Source organism: Mauremys reevesii, linkage group 1, assembly GCF_016161935.1.
Source record: "Mauremys reevesii isolate NIE-2019 linkage group 1, ASM1616193v1, whole genome shotgun sequence".
Taxonomy (NCBI): domain Eukaryota; kingdom Metazoa; phylum Chordata; order Testudines; family Geoemydidae; genus Mauremys; species Mauremys reevesii.
The window spans coordinates 153,266,319-153,280,235 of NC_052623.1; the positions used below are offsets into that span (position 1 = coordinate 153,266,319).

At 43.8% G+C, this 13,917-nt stretch overlaps 1 protein-coding gene and 1 long non-coding RNA gene across 5 annotated transcripts in view; one reads left to right on the top strand and one right to left on the bottom strand.

Moving 5' to 3' along the window:
• Nucleotides 1–13,917, bottom strand: part of CFAP47 (cilia and flagella associated protein 47) — a 642,607-nt gene that overhangs the window by 121,010 nt on the left and 507,680 nt on the right. The gene's annotated exons all lie outside the window — the stretch shown is intronic.
• Nucleotides 1–13,917, top strand: part of LOC120404363 — a 103,865-nt gene that overhangs the window by 24,196 nt on the left and 65,752 nt on the right. The gene's annotated exons all lie outside the window — the stretch shown is intronic.

Here is a 13,917-nt window from a genome sequence, read left to right on the forward strand (position 1 = left end):
GTGTCTGGAGATATGCAGTAGATCTCCTCTGCTCCCAAAGCCAAACAGAAAGTATCAGGTCAGTGGTGATAGAGGAGGTACACCTGGTCTAAGATGATCACACCATTATCTGTTCCTGGTATTACAGACCTAAGGAACAGCTCTCTGCTTATGCAGCACAGAGTGAACTTGCAACAGCCAAAGGACTCCCCCAAGTGGCAGTGATGGTTCTGCTGCCTTCTGCATCTGCCATCTATGGTGCTGGAACTCACTGTGTGGCATAAGGGAAAGCAAAGGCTTCTCGGAGGCAAGGAGGAGACAGAGCATTTGAGGGAAGAGGAGGGGGCCGAGCTAGGCTCTGATATACCCAGTTCTCAGCTGGCTTAAGGTCCTTGGGGGATCTTTCCACTTGGGCACAGTGGAGAATTAAGCCCAAATCTCTGAAATAGACCATAGTACTGTATTTCTGAAATAAGCATCTTGGCCTGGTATCCCCATTTATATAGCTGTTGTTACAGGAAAATGGTCTCTTACATTTTAGCCCAATAAGTTATACAGAAGTAAAGATGGATCAGTCGTCTCTTTGGTTTGATGGGAATATAGCAGGTCCAGGACATAAAATTCTCATTCACTTTATCAGGGTTCAAAGCCAGCTAGATAGTGCACAAAAATGTGTCATTTATTTGCTATCTGAGCAAGACCTTGGTAATTTGCTTCTAAGTCCCCATTCTATTGTCCAATTTGCTGGGCGCAGACAAACTCTGCCTAGCAGTGTACTTCACTACCTGCTTGCACATTGCGAGACAGTGCATTTCTCTTGGCAGCCATCTTCCGTTGAATTTCTCTAAACCACAAAGTGCAGGTAGAATGACTGTATCTCTGAGCAGCTGCAGGAATTTTTCTGGGAAATGCAAACTTGTTGGAGGGCTAAGCTGTTGCTATTATTCAGAGCTTTCGCCCCAATGGCAATGCTTCCATTCTGTGCTGTGTAATGGTCTGCTTGCATCTTTGCCACTAGAATCAGGAAAATTCCTTGACACTGCCTATGAAATTAATAAGCATCTAGTGTGCGAATATAAATCATTTGTTATCTTAGTGCTTGGGAATGTGAACGAGGGATATGACTTCACTCCAAACAGTGTTTTTTATTAAAATAAAGATGGATTATTTTTCTATCTAAACTTCACTTGGTTTGGCTGTAATTATAAAGCTGGATGCAGTTGTGTTGGCATTGTGTTGGGGTTATATTTATTCACGAGACTGATTCTGGTACTTCATTCTAAGGTAACAGTGAGCACACCAAAGAAGTAAATGACAGAATGCATAAGAATTTCTGTGAACACTCTTTTTTTAAAAATCTGAAGTTCCTACCTAATTAATGACTGTAGAACACTATTACTGTAGAAGAAAAAGGGACTCTTCTTCTGGAAACAAGGCCTTTTCCTAGAAAACTCAAGAGCTCTTCGTTGGTACTGATATAAGGAAGATGGAGGCTCCTGTCTGGAAAATTATTTGTATCAGTTTTGGTTCCTCTTTTGTGACGGTGTATAGAGACCCAGAGGCTGAAGCATCACTGACAGGTCTTCAGAGATTGAGGCACTTCATCAGTTCTGGAATTTCATATGTCATGGCCTTCAAAAGGCAGGTCTTCAATAGTTTCCTGAACCTCTTTTGGGATACCTGATGACTGCAACCATGATGTTCGTCTCATAATCACCACAGTGGGCATAGACCTGGCTGCAGTGTGAGAGGCAACCAATGAGACTTGCAGAGCTATCTTCACCGCTAACTGGTCTTTTGAAGCCACCGCTCTCAGTCAGTCTCTGGTCTGCTAAGGAAGTCTCTCAGGGTATGTCTACACTGAAAGTAGATATCCGCAGCTGGACCATGACAGCGGACTTGGGTTCATGGAGCTTGGGCTCGGGGGCTGTTGAACTGCGGTGTAGACTTTGGGCTCAGGCTGCAGTCTGAGCTCTGGGACCCTCCCACCTTGCAGGGTCCTAGAGCACAGGCTTCAGCCTGAGTCTGAATATCTACACCACAATTAAACATCCCCTTAGACTGAACTCCACGATCCTGAATTGGGGTTTTAATTACAGTGTAGACATACCCTCAGACAGTTGTAAAACCTTGTCCCATAGCATAAATACTTGAGACATCACAGACAGAATAGTGTGGCATTTGAAATAGCCTTCAATAGGGCTCAAATATCCTGCTGGGCTTCTTTGGCTTGGCTCCTTTTGACTGGGAGAAAAAATGGTTGTACACTCTGAAGAATTGCCCACTTGTGGGGCGAAAATTAAATGGCACTCACCAGAGATTGTGTAGATCTTCAAAATGATTCCTGTTCTCCTTTCTTATAGGATTTGATCAGCATTAAAATAGTTAACAGTGTGAATATTTCAATCATCATCACTAGACATCTGAGTTAACACCGTACTGAGATGAGCAGAGGCATTTCAAACCTCAGTGCTATTTTTTAGCACTGAGAGATTTTAGGTAAACATCACTGCATCAGTTACACTCAGTTCATATTTTGAAGCTTTTTTTCACACCTTTAAGGGATATATATGTTGGGTGAGCTTCTGTATTGCGCCACAGAGGGAAGGAGGACTGTAGTGGTGTGACACAGAAGCCCATCTGTGGTTCACTACTTTGTCAGAAACTCTTCTCAGGCGTGACATATTCATTACACCTCACACATTGGTGTCATGATATTTATTTAAAAGGTGATATAATATATCATTTGAAATCTAACACCATCCTGATCATTAATGTCACTGTGAAATGTCTGTAATACCTCAGTAGGTGAAAATTATAGCTACTCTCTGATATTATGTCCTGGAGACTGTAGACAGACAAAGGTGACAAAACAGGTTTCTTCTATATAAAGGAGAGAGAGGAAAGAAAATATGGAGGCAGATGACCTGCCCAGGAAATATGGTTCTGACCTCCTGCCTCCAGGTCAGCTAGCAGCTAACCTTCCTGCAGCTTTGTAACGGGGAGGGCAGTATGATCCTAAGTGCATCCCAATGCCAGAGGGCAAGGGGCTCATTCATATCAGGTAATGAGTTTCATCTGGCCTGACCAATTCAGCGTACTCACTATGGTTAAAATCTGTATATAAAAGGTATGTAAGATATTGGAAAACTAACTCTCTGATCATTAATGTTCTTGCATGATATATGCACAGGGTGTGTACAAAATATTATGAATATGTGCTAGAATTATATTCTTAAAATGTGTTTGGCAAATAATGCATAAGCACAGTCTGCCTCAAAGGATTGTGTATTTGAACACGGTCTTCAATCAAGGTCTATTTTTACATATTAGGTAAAGAAACCTTATCAAGCCAACAAGCGGGGGAGGAGACAGCATGGTGTGTGTCCCAGCAGGCGAAAGAAGCTTTTATTTATTGACTCTTTTACTTTGCATGTTGCAAAAGTTTACTCATCTATAAAGACAAGAGGGGCTGAACCTCAAGTGATAAGCAATTGAATCAACTGACTATATGTCAATATTACTGTATTACAAAAGTGTATAGAGTGAAGTCTTTTCAGAAAGCTAATGCCACGCTGATGATTAACATCATTGTGAAATTTATGTATTTACACCATATGAGGAAATATGGATACTTCATGATACCATGCTTTAAAGTCTGGCCAAACAGGGAGAAACCGGTTTCCTCCTAGACAGGAGAGAAGGTGGGTATTTATTTGCCTGTCTTATATGTAAGTTAAGCATTATGGAATCAAAAGGATGGAAGCCTCATTTATATACAGGGGGAAAGGAAGGCCACAGGAAGAGAAAAACAGGTTGAGGTCATCCTGCCTTTTGAAACAAAGTAGTTGAACTTCTGAAGATATAAGCAGAGACAGAAGCCATCTGTGGCATCCATCACTAGATAGCCATAAGGGAACAGAACTTTTACAAGCTGAGAAAGATGGGTCCTTCTACCAAGGGGGGAGTTGAAGTTTCTGGAAAATGAATATAGGTGAGAAACCCACTTACACAAAGATTTTTCACCCAGGCAGACAGGAGAAGCCGGCATCTTGTACTTCTGTGGAAGGTCCTGACCAAGGGAAAATCAGACATGCTGGGAAGAAAAATTACTGCTGAAAGAAACCATCTTGAACAAAGCCTATATACCTTGCTAGATTTATTTTAGACCTTTTACATGCGTTTTCACTTTTATTTGCTTGTAACCATTTCTAACTTTTTATTTCTTTTACTTGGCATCAGATATGACCTCTTAATATTTTTTTTATTTTTATTATAAACCAAATCAGAGCTGTGTTTGCAGGGAAGGGTAGATTTACCCAGTTAAATTAATAAGCTCTAATGTACTTTTGTCTCTTTACAGGAACAAACGGATCTTAATATTTCTCTGAACTGTCCAGAAGAGGGCTAGACATTGCAGAACACATGGTTTTGGGAAAATCTGGGACTTGGAATGTGTTGGGGTCACCTTGCTGGTTGTTACCGAGGCTGGTGGAAGCCAGAGTGGGGCTGGAGACAGGCTGCTAGGCCAGAGGTGCTAATCCAGGGCTGTCTAGCACACAGACACTCGGGGTGTGACCCGCATGCTGTAATACTGACTATGAGCATCATAGGCAGAGAGCTCCAGTAGCAAAGCATTGTAAAGCCCCCAGGGTTACAGGGTAAGAGGTGACACAACCCCCCTCTGGTCTGGCTTTCACCCTAGACCCCGTGACAAATGGCTTTAATCTACATTTGTGCCCTTCCTATCCTGGGCTGCTCCGAGGGCAGTGAGGCCCCCAGCATATCTTTAGCCTTGGCGGCCTGTCTAATTTACAGCAGCCTCATGGGTTGCACTGCCTGGAACCTCCTCAGCACTGCATGCTCTGGTTCTACTGCCTCATGTCAAGGCTTGTGAAGGGGTCCTCAGAGGACAGTCTTATGGCTGTCCCCTGCAATGTCTGCGCTAGGGGAGTCCTCTCCTAGCCGGAATAAGGGCTTTTAGGGCTGTTTTATACCACTCAGGCCCCTTTACCCAATGTAAAAGGTCTGGATCCAGGGAGAAGATCTCACCCTTTACTTAAAAAAAAACAAAAACAAATCAAAGCTTAAATTCTGGAACACAAAGTGGCAGCATGAGTGGAGGTCAGAGTACGCTATATTCTTGTATGCCATTTAGGGCTCGAAGTGATACGATTAGGACACCTTCTGGAGGCCCATTTAGGACAAACCTCAAAGTTTTTCTAGTTTAATTCAATATTTGAGCCACTCTATTGTACAAAAATGTTTGTTTTGGGCAAGAATCTTTAAATTAGTTACTGTATGCCTACCGAATAGAGATTTGACTTTTGCTTAACTTTTGTGCTTGTATTTGCTACAGCATTCTTAATCTCATTGTAATAGGTTACACTTTCTTTGCCTATAAAAAAAAATCAATAAAATGTTTTATTTAAAAAAAGTTTCAGGACAACTCAATGCAAAAAAAATTGACATTAATTCAAAACAATGGTTGAGAAATCAAGCCCTCAGAAGTCATTTAGTGCAACGTTAAAGTTGAAAGCTCAATTTCAATACTGCCTCCTGTGCCTATGCCTTAAAATATGGTGTGTGTGTCTGTGTCTCTCTACCCTCCCAATTAGAGATATAATCACATATAGGATTAAATTAACAGCTACTGCTCACCTAAAACCAGAAAATAAACCAGAAATTACATAAAAATCTAACATATAGCCACACTTAAAACAAGGGCTGGATCTTATTGTGGCCCTCTATCTCCAAAGTCTTGCAAAGAAGTGCCACCTTCTTTTCTATTTTTGTAGTGCTAGGGTAATTTTCAAATATAGCTAAGTGACTTTGGTGCTTAAGTACAATTCTGAAAAGGGAAAATTGACTTTCAATAAGATTTAGCAGCCTAGGTACATAAGTCATATTTGAAAATGAGATTTTGGTTTCAAAGTTATTGGGGTGCTTTTGAAAATTTTATCTTTGGACTCCATAAATAAAGTTTGTCTTTGTATTTCTTTCCCCCTAAATCATGGAGACTGTTATTTTAAACATCTATAGTAAAGTATTAAAGTAGATGGAAGTGTCCAATATGGCTGCCTGCAAACTGTTCTACTCAAAACTCAATGAGGGATTCAGACATAAAAACTTCTAGGCCTGGAGTATTTAAAATATATAAAATGAGGCTCCATGAAAAAGGAAAGAAATGCAACAATGTAGATATAGCTTTGGAGACTGCATGTAAATTCTGTTCCAATTGTCCTTCCATCAAAAAATATTTTATAAAAAATTGATTTTTTGATATTTGGGATATTTTCTGGATTTTTTGGCTATATCCAAAGAATGAGTGTGCAGATAATTTGCCATGGCAAATTTTGGTCTAGATATAGAGCTCTGATTCATTATAGGGCAAAACCGCCCTATTTCAACTGAATTTTGGTGATTAAAATATCACTAAATAAGGAATAGGGTATTTCTACCTATGTAAGGACATGCTCTGAGTTAGTCTGTCCATTCACAGCAGTTATTAAATGGAGCATCATCAGCAGGTTATTCTAATGTATGATTAATGGTCTTTTCAGTTTCTAGCCCTATTGAAATCAAGAAATCTAATTTCTTATCAAGAGCGAAAACATACTGAAATAACTGAATATTTGGTTTCTCTGTGTTAGAAACTAGAGAAAGGAGACTGAGCCCTGGTCTACACTGCAAGTTTAGGTCGAATTTAGCAGCGTTAAATTGATATAACCCTGCACCCATCCACATGACGAAGCCGTTATTTGCTACTTAAAGGGCTGTTAAAATCGATTTTTGTACTCCTCCCCCGACGAGGGGATTAGTGCTGAAATCGACCTTGCCAGGTCGAATTTGGGGTAGTGTGGATGCAATTCGATGGTATTGGCCTCCGGGAGCTATACCAGAGTGCTCCATTGTGACTGCTCTGGACAGCACTCTCAACTCAGATGCACTGGCCAGGTAGACAGGAAAAGGCCCGCGAACTTTTGAATCTCATTTCCTGTTTGGCCAGCATGGCGATCTGCAAGTGAGTGCAGATATCAGCAGAGGTGACCATGATGGAGTCACAGAATCACAAAAGAGCCCCAGCATGGCCTGAACGGGAGGTAAGGGATCTGATCGCTGTATGGGGAGACGAATCCATGCTATCAGAACTCTGTTAAAAAAGGTGAAATGCCCAAACATTACCCCACCACTACCCCACCCCTGTGCTTTGACTCCGTCAATGGAGTAGCATGCAACAGGGATGCGGGTTTGGGGGACGAGGAACATGAGGAGGAGAAGGTTGAAGATAGCTCACAGCAAGGAAGCGGAGAAACCATTTTCCCCGACAGCCCCGATGTCTTTCCTCCTCTATTTGTATCTCGAATCCTGTTTCTCTCTCTCTTTTTGTGGTAACAGAAGAATTCTCTCAGGTAAGACAGCATATTTTCCTAATAAAGTCAGTGTAAAGTTCTGTTCTCAGAATTGAAGGGCCTGATTTTTAAAGGTGCCTCAACCAACACTTCTTGTTTGTGCCTGCAGTTTTGGATGTGTAAATGATGTCTCTGATTTGCAAACAGATATATAGATGTCTATATTATATAATCTGTGTGTACAAAGTTAAAGGTGCAGAAAGGAGTATAAAAGTATTGCTCAGGCATGCAGGTGTGAAATCAGGAAGGCCAAATCACACTTGGAGTTGCAGCTAGCCGGAGATGTTAGGAGTAACAAGAAGGGTTTCTTCAGGTATGTTAGCAACAAGAAGAAGGTCAAGGAAAGTGTGGGCCCCTTGCTGAATGAGGGAGGGAACCTAGTGACAGAGGATGTGGAGAAAGCTAGTGTACTCAATGCTTTTTTTGCCTCTGTCTTCACAGACAAGGTCAGCTCCCAGACAGCTGCACTCTGCAGCACGGTATGGGGAGGTGACCAGCTCTCTGTGGAGAAAGAAGTAGTTCGGAACTATTTAGAAAAGCTGGACGAGCACAAGTCCATGGGGCCGGATGCGCTGCATCCGAGGGTGCTAAAGGAGTTGGCCGATGAGATTGCAGAGCCATTGACCATTATCTTTGAAAAATCATGGCGATCAGGGGAGGTCCCGGATGACTGGAAAAAAGCGAATGTAGTGCCCATCTTTAAAAAAGGGAAGAAGGAAGATCCAGGGAACTACAGGCCAGTCAGTCTCACCTCAGTCCCTGGAAAAATCATGGAACAGGTCCTCAAGGAATCAATTCTGAACCACTTAAAGGAGGGGAAAGTGATCAGGAACAGTCAGCATGGATTCACCAAGGGCAAGTCATGCCTGACTAACCTAATTGCCTTCTATGATGAGATAACCGGCTCTGTGGATGAGGGGAAAGCAGTGGATGTGCTATTTCTGGATTTTAGCAAAGCTTTTGATACAGTCTCCCACAGTATTCTTGCCAGCAAGTTAAAGAACTCTGGGCTGGATGAATGGACGGTAAGGTGGATAGAAAACTGGCTAGATGGTCGGGCTCAACGGGTAGTGATCAATGGTTCCATGTCTAGTTGGCAGCCGGTATCAAGTGGGGTGCCCCAAGGGTCGGTGCTGGGGCCGGTTTTGTTCAATATCTTCATTAACGATCTGGAGGATGGTGTGGACTGCACCCTTAGCAAGTTTGCAGATGACACTAAACTGGGAGGAGTGGTTGATACGCTGGAGGGTAGGGATAGGATACAGAGGGACCTAGACAAATTAGAGGATTGGGCCAAAAGAAATATGATGAGGTTCAACAAGGACAAGTGCAGAGTCCTGCATTTAGGACGGAAGAATCCCATGCACTGCTATAGACTAGGGACCGAATGGCTGGGCAGCTGTTCTGCAGAAAGGGACCTAGGGGTTACAGTGGACGAAAAGCTGAATATGAGTCAACAGTGTGCCCTTGTTGCCAAGAAGGCTAATGGCATTTTGGGTTGTATAAGTAGGGGCATTTCCAGCAGATCGAGGGATGTGATCATTCCCGTCTATTCAGCACTGGTGAGGCCTCATTTGGAGTACTGTGTCCAGTTTTGGGCCCCACACTACAAGAAGGATGTGGATAAATTGGAGAGAGTCCAGCAGAGGGCAACAAAAATGATTAGGGGGCTGGAGCACATGACTTATGAGGAGAGGCTGAGGGAACTGAGATTGTTTAGCCTGCAGAAGAGAAGAATGAGGGGGGATTTGATAGCTGCTTTCAACTACCTGAAAGGGGGTTCAAAAGAGGATGGATCTAGACTGTTCTCAGTGGTAGAAGATGACAGAACAAGGAGTAATGGTCTCAAGTTGCAGAGGGGGAGGTTTAGGTTGGATATTAGGAAAAACTTTTTCACTAGGTGGGTGGTGAAGCACTGGAATGGGTTACCTAGGGAGGTGGTGGAATCTCCTTCCTTAGAGGTTTTTAAGGTCAGGCTTGACAAAGCCCTGGCTGGGATGATTTAGTTGGGTTTGGTCCTGCTTTGAGCAGGGGGTTGGACTAGATGACCTCCTGAGGTCCCTTCCAACCCTGAGATTCTATGAAAGGGGAAGAGGGGACAATTTTCAAAATCTGTCCTAACTGATTGAGATTTTAAGATATATCTGTAAAAAACAAAACGAAAAACAAAATGGTTAAACCTACAGTCAAAGAGAAGGAAGAGGAAAAGAGCACGCTACAAGTCAAAGAAAAGAAGAAAATCAGGATCCAGAGAAGAAAGGAGCATGGTGTGGGCCCTGCTTTAAAGCTCACTGAAGTCAATTGGAGGTTTTCCATTGAACTGATTTCATTAGCCACTGCATCAGTCTATATTATTAAGTGAGCCAAGTGAATATGAGACAATAAAACTTTTGACCCTTGACCTCTACATGCCCACACATCATCTGTCCCTAAGTGCAAAGGGGAAGGAAGATAGAGCCTCCTCATAAAAAAATGACTCCTACCCAGCAGCAAGGCTTCCATCTCCCTTAGTTGTGAATGAGGCAGCAGCACAACATGCATCCACTTACAAATATTCTGTTTACCACCTACCTATGGCAGATACCAAGCTAGCGGGATTCTCAGAGCAAAAGATGTACAGCTGTGCATCATCAATACATTTATGAAACATCAGACTGGATAGTGGGCAGTATGATTGACTAAGATTGGTGTTCGCTTTAGTATTTCCTTAAACCGATTGCTTGGTTCAGTTTACTACATACTTTATGGATAAGATTGAAATGGACAGATCCACATGGTGTCTATAGTAAAGAACAAAAAAAAATCCCATGTCATCGGTCACAGCTCTTCTGTATGTCTGCATAAAATCTTTGCATAGGAAATGATCAGACTCTGAGTGAGTCCTCACCATCTTCTCTATGATCTACTCCCTTGCTGCCGCATCTCCAGAAATGTTATTGAAACATGGAGACACAAGGTGGGTGATATAACATCTTTTATTGGACCAATATATATAAAAGATATTACCTCAACCATCTGTCTCTCTAATAACCAGGGACCAACATGGTTACAACAACACTGCATTGAACCAGAGAATAATTGTATGCTAAATGGTATTATACCATTCAGCCACTAGGTGGCACTGTATGGAAAAGACCTTGTATAAAGATAACTTCAGCCTCACCAGGGAGAGTATTAAAGGATTTTACACACACCAGATGTGTTCATCCTAAACAAGCTCTGTAGCCAGTTCATACCTGGTACAGAAGTATATGACAGAGACCACCAAGCAGAGGATAATAAATAAAATAAGAGAATATCAACTTGCAACCTCCTTCCCGATAGCTGTTAACTAGAAGGGGAAGCAAAATACATGTCAAGAAATATCCCAATCTGTGACAAAATTTGGAGGAAACTGAGTGGTTAATCTCACATTTCCTTTTTCCATATGCTATTTCCAGAGAAAGTTGATACAGGCTTTAGTTTGCATTTCTCCAAAGGCTAATTTGTTTGGTTTGAGTCCATATAGAGCAGGGGAGGGCAAACTATGGCCCACGGGCTGGATCCGGCCCATCAAGGCTTTCAATGCGGCCCACAGGATTGCCAGCCCCGTGGTGCAGCACGGGCTAAGGCAGGCTCTCTGCCTGCCCTGGCCCCGCACCGCTCCCAGTAGCCGCCGGCACCATGTCTCTGTGGCCCCTGGAGTGGGGGGGGGGGGAGGAGAGGATCAGAGGGCTCCGTGCGCTGCCCTCGCCTGCAGGCATCACCCCCTACCTCCCCGCAGCACCCACTGGCTGGGAACGGGGAACTGCGGCCAATAGGAGCTTCGGGGGTGGTACTCACAGGCGAGGGCAGCGCGCGGTGGAACGGCCTGCCCCACCCCAGTCCCAGGAGCCACTGCTAGATATGCTCACCACTTCCAGGACTGGAGCAGGGTCAGGGCAGGCAAGGAGCCTGCCTTAGCCCCACTGTGCACTGCTGCCACCCCGGAGCTGCTCAAGGTAAATGGCGCAGGGCCGGAGAGCCTGCACCCCGAACCCTCCTCTCTGCCCTGAGACGCCCTAACCCCCTGCCACACCCCTCCTGCACCTCAACCCCCTGCCCTGAGTCCCCTGCCACACCCTGCACCCCCTGTCCTGAGCCCCCTACTGCATCCCGCACCTCTCCTGCCCCCTAACTTCTTGCCCCAGTCCTATATTCATGGCCCTGCATACAATTTCTCCACCCAGATGCGGACCTCGGGCCAAGTTTGCCCACCCCTGATATAGAGTATTTATGTGAATGTGTATGGTTATATAATGATAGAAATAGACACACACGCATATACAACTGTATGAAACACCACCCAGAGCAAAGGTTTAAGATTCATAATCTAATAAAATGCTTTGTACAACTTGAAATTGAAAAGCATAATTTACAACGTGACCTACACAAAGACCCTGTTTTGAAAAAAAAACACTTAAATGGCTTGAATAAATACAGAAATCTTTCCATCATTTCTGGGATAAGGGATAGATGATTGTTTTTATATTAACATTGGAGCAAAAGATGACAGTATCACATTATGAAAGACTTGCAATTATTACTGAAATCCCCTCAATTATGAATTCATCCTGAACTAACCACAAGATTGCTCTGAATTGCTGTATAACTTCAGGAAACAAATTGCTATTAATGTACAACTCATATATAAATGTTTGTAAAATTTACAAAAGTAAAGGTAATAAATTACTTTCAGATCCTATATCAGTTAGAAGGCATAATTATAAATTAAAACATTGCACATAAAGACTTAAAAGTAAATATTTCAGTTATTTCCTGACAAGTCTTAAGTTCTGGTTTCCAGATTTCTTTGAAATAGTTGAAAATATCAAACACTGTAGGAAAATATAGAAAACAATAGCTTTCAATGTACAAAGTGCCTTGGGAAAAAGAAGGGATGAAGGAAGATACATGCTTAAATACAACTGAATGATTGTAAAGGCTATTTCTTGCTTTCTTTAGTGTTACATAAACTAAAATAAGGGGAACTTTCAATTGTTAAATTATTTTACTTCCGGAAATTCTTTTCTCCTGCTTTCTCCTTAACTGATCCCTTTAAATGATAATTTATCAAAACCAGGGCCAGTCTTAAGGGAAAATAGGACCCTGGGCAAACTTGTATTTTGGCACCCCTGGCCCCCATGGGCATGGCGCTGCCCCCCATTGCCCCTGGCCCCCATAGGTGCCCTCCATTGCCCCTGTGAGCTCCCCACCTCCCCTTTGCCCCAATCCCTACACTGTGCCTCAGGAGCAGCGTCAGAGTTTCTGGCGCCCTAGGCAGAATTCGGGGGGAGGCATTTTGTGCGCTCCCCATGGGGCACGCGGGAGCTTACGGTTCCGCTCCCATCGCGCCGCCGAAGAAGGACCTCCGCCGAAATGCCGCAAGCGACAGCGGCAGTCATTGAGCTGCTCAATTGCCTGCCGCTGTTTTCTGTGGCACGTCGGCAGAAGGTCCTTCTTCGGCGGCGCGACTGGAGCGGAACCGGAAGCTCCTGTGCGCTCCGTGGGGAGCGCACAAAATGCCGCCCCCCGAATCCTGGCGCCCTAGGCGACCACCGAGGGTCGCCTAAGGAAGCACCGGCCCCGCTGTGCCTCCTTTGCCCCAAACCCTGCACTCCCCGTCCTGCGCCCATGTGGGTTAAAATGACCTTGATTCAGAGCAGCTGTCATTGCTGCTCATTCCCTCCCTTGAATGCTGCTCTTCTGCACACCCCTAGAAGGTAATATGGGGTGGGGACAAGGAGTGATGTCAGGGCTGCCTGCATCCAGGTGACTTTCCCCACCTGGGCTGCATAAGGGAAGGACAGGAGAGCAGCAGCCCTGGTGGAGAAAGTCACCTGGATGAACAGAGCACTTAGTGTTGCTCCTCACTTCCCCCCTCACCGCCCCTAGGGAGAAGTGGAGGAACGTTGGTGGGGGGGGGCAGCAGTATCTGTGCATCACTGCTCCTCCTCCCCTTTTTAAGTATTTTAAAGCAGAGAGAAATCTGGGTGCCCTCCAATGTGGTGTTCTTCTGCCAGCCAGGAAAAGCTTCTGACTACACCAGCAGTGTGCACCTCTGCGCTGCCACATGGTGCCCACTTGACCATGGCACACTTGGGCAGTCACCTGGGTGGCCCTCCCCTAAGGCCGGCCCTGTCTAAAAAGGGCCTTTTTCATTGAAATTTCTTCTTCTTCTCCCTTATGCTGTATTAGGGAAACCATGTGTTGTTGTAAGAGAAATACATTAAACTAATAACTTTTCATGTAAATGAAGAAGGAACTGTTTTTCAGATATACAGATCTGTATTTATTCCACACACATATTATGTTACTAATTTGGGAATCAAACCGGTTGTTTGGGGTCAGTTTTTGTTTCTTTTGCTTTTCATTTTTTTTAAATCCCTTCAGTTTACATTTTAATAGGAGATTTACCAGCTAGATGCTTTTTCCACCTACTAGGTCACATATCTTTGTATAATGCTAATACTAATCTTCACAGACTTAAAATGTAACCTTGCCCATT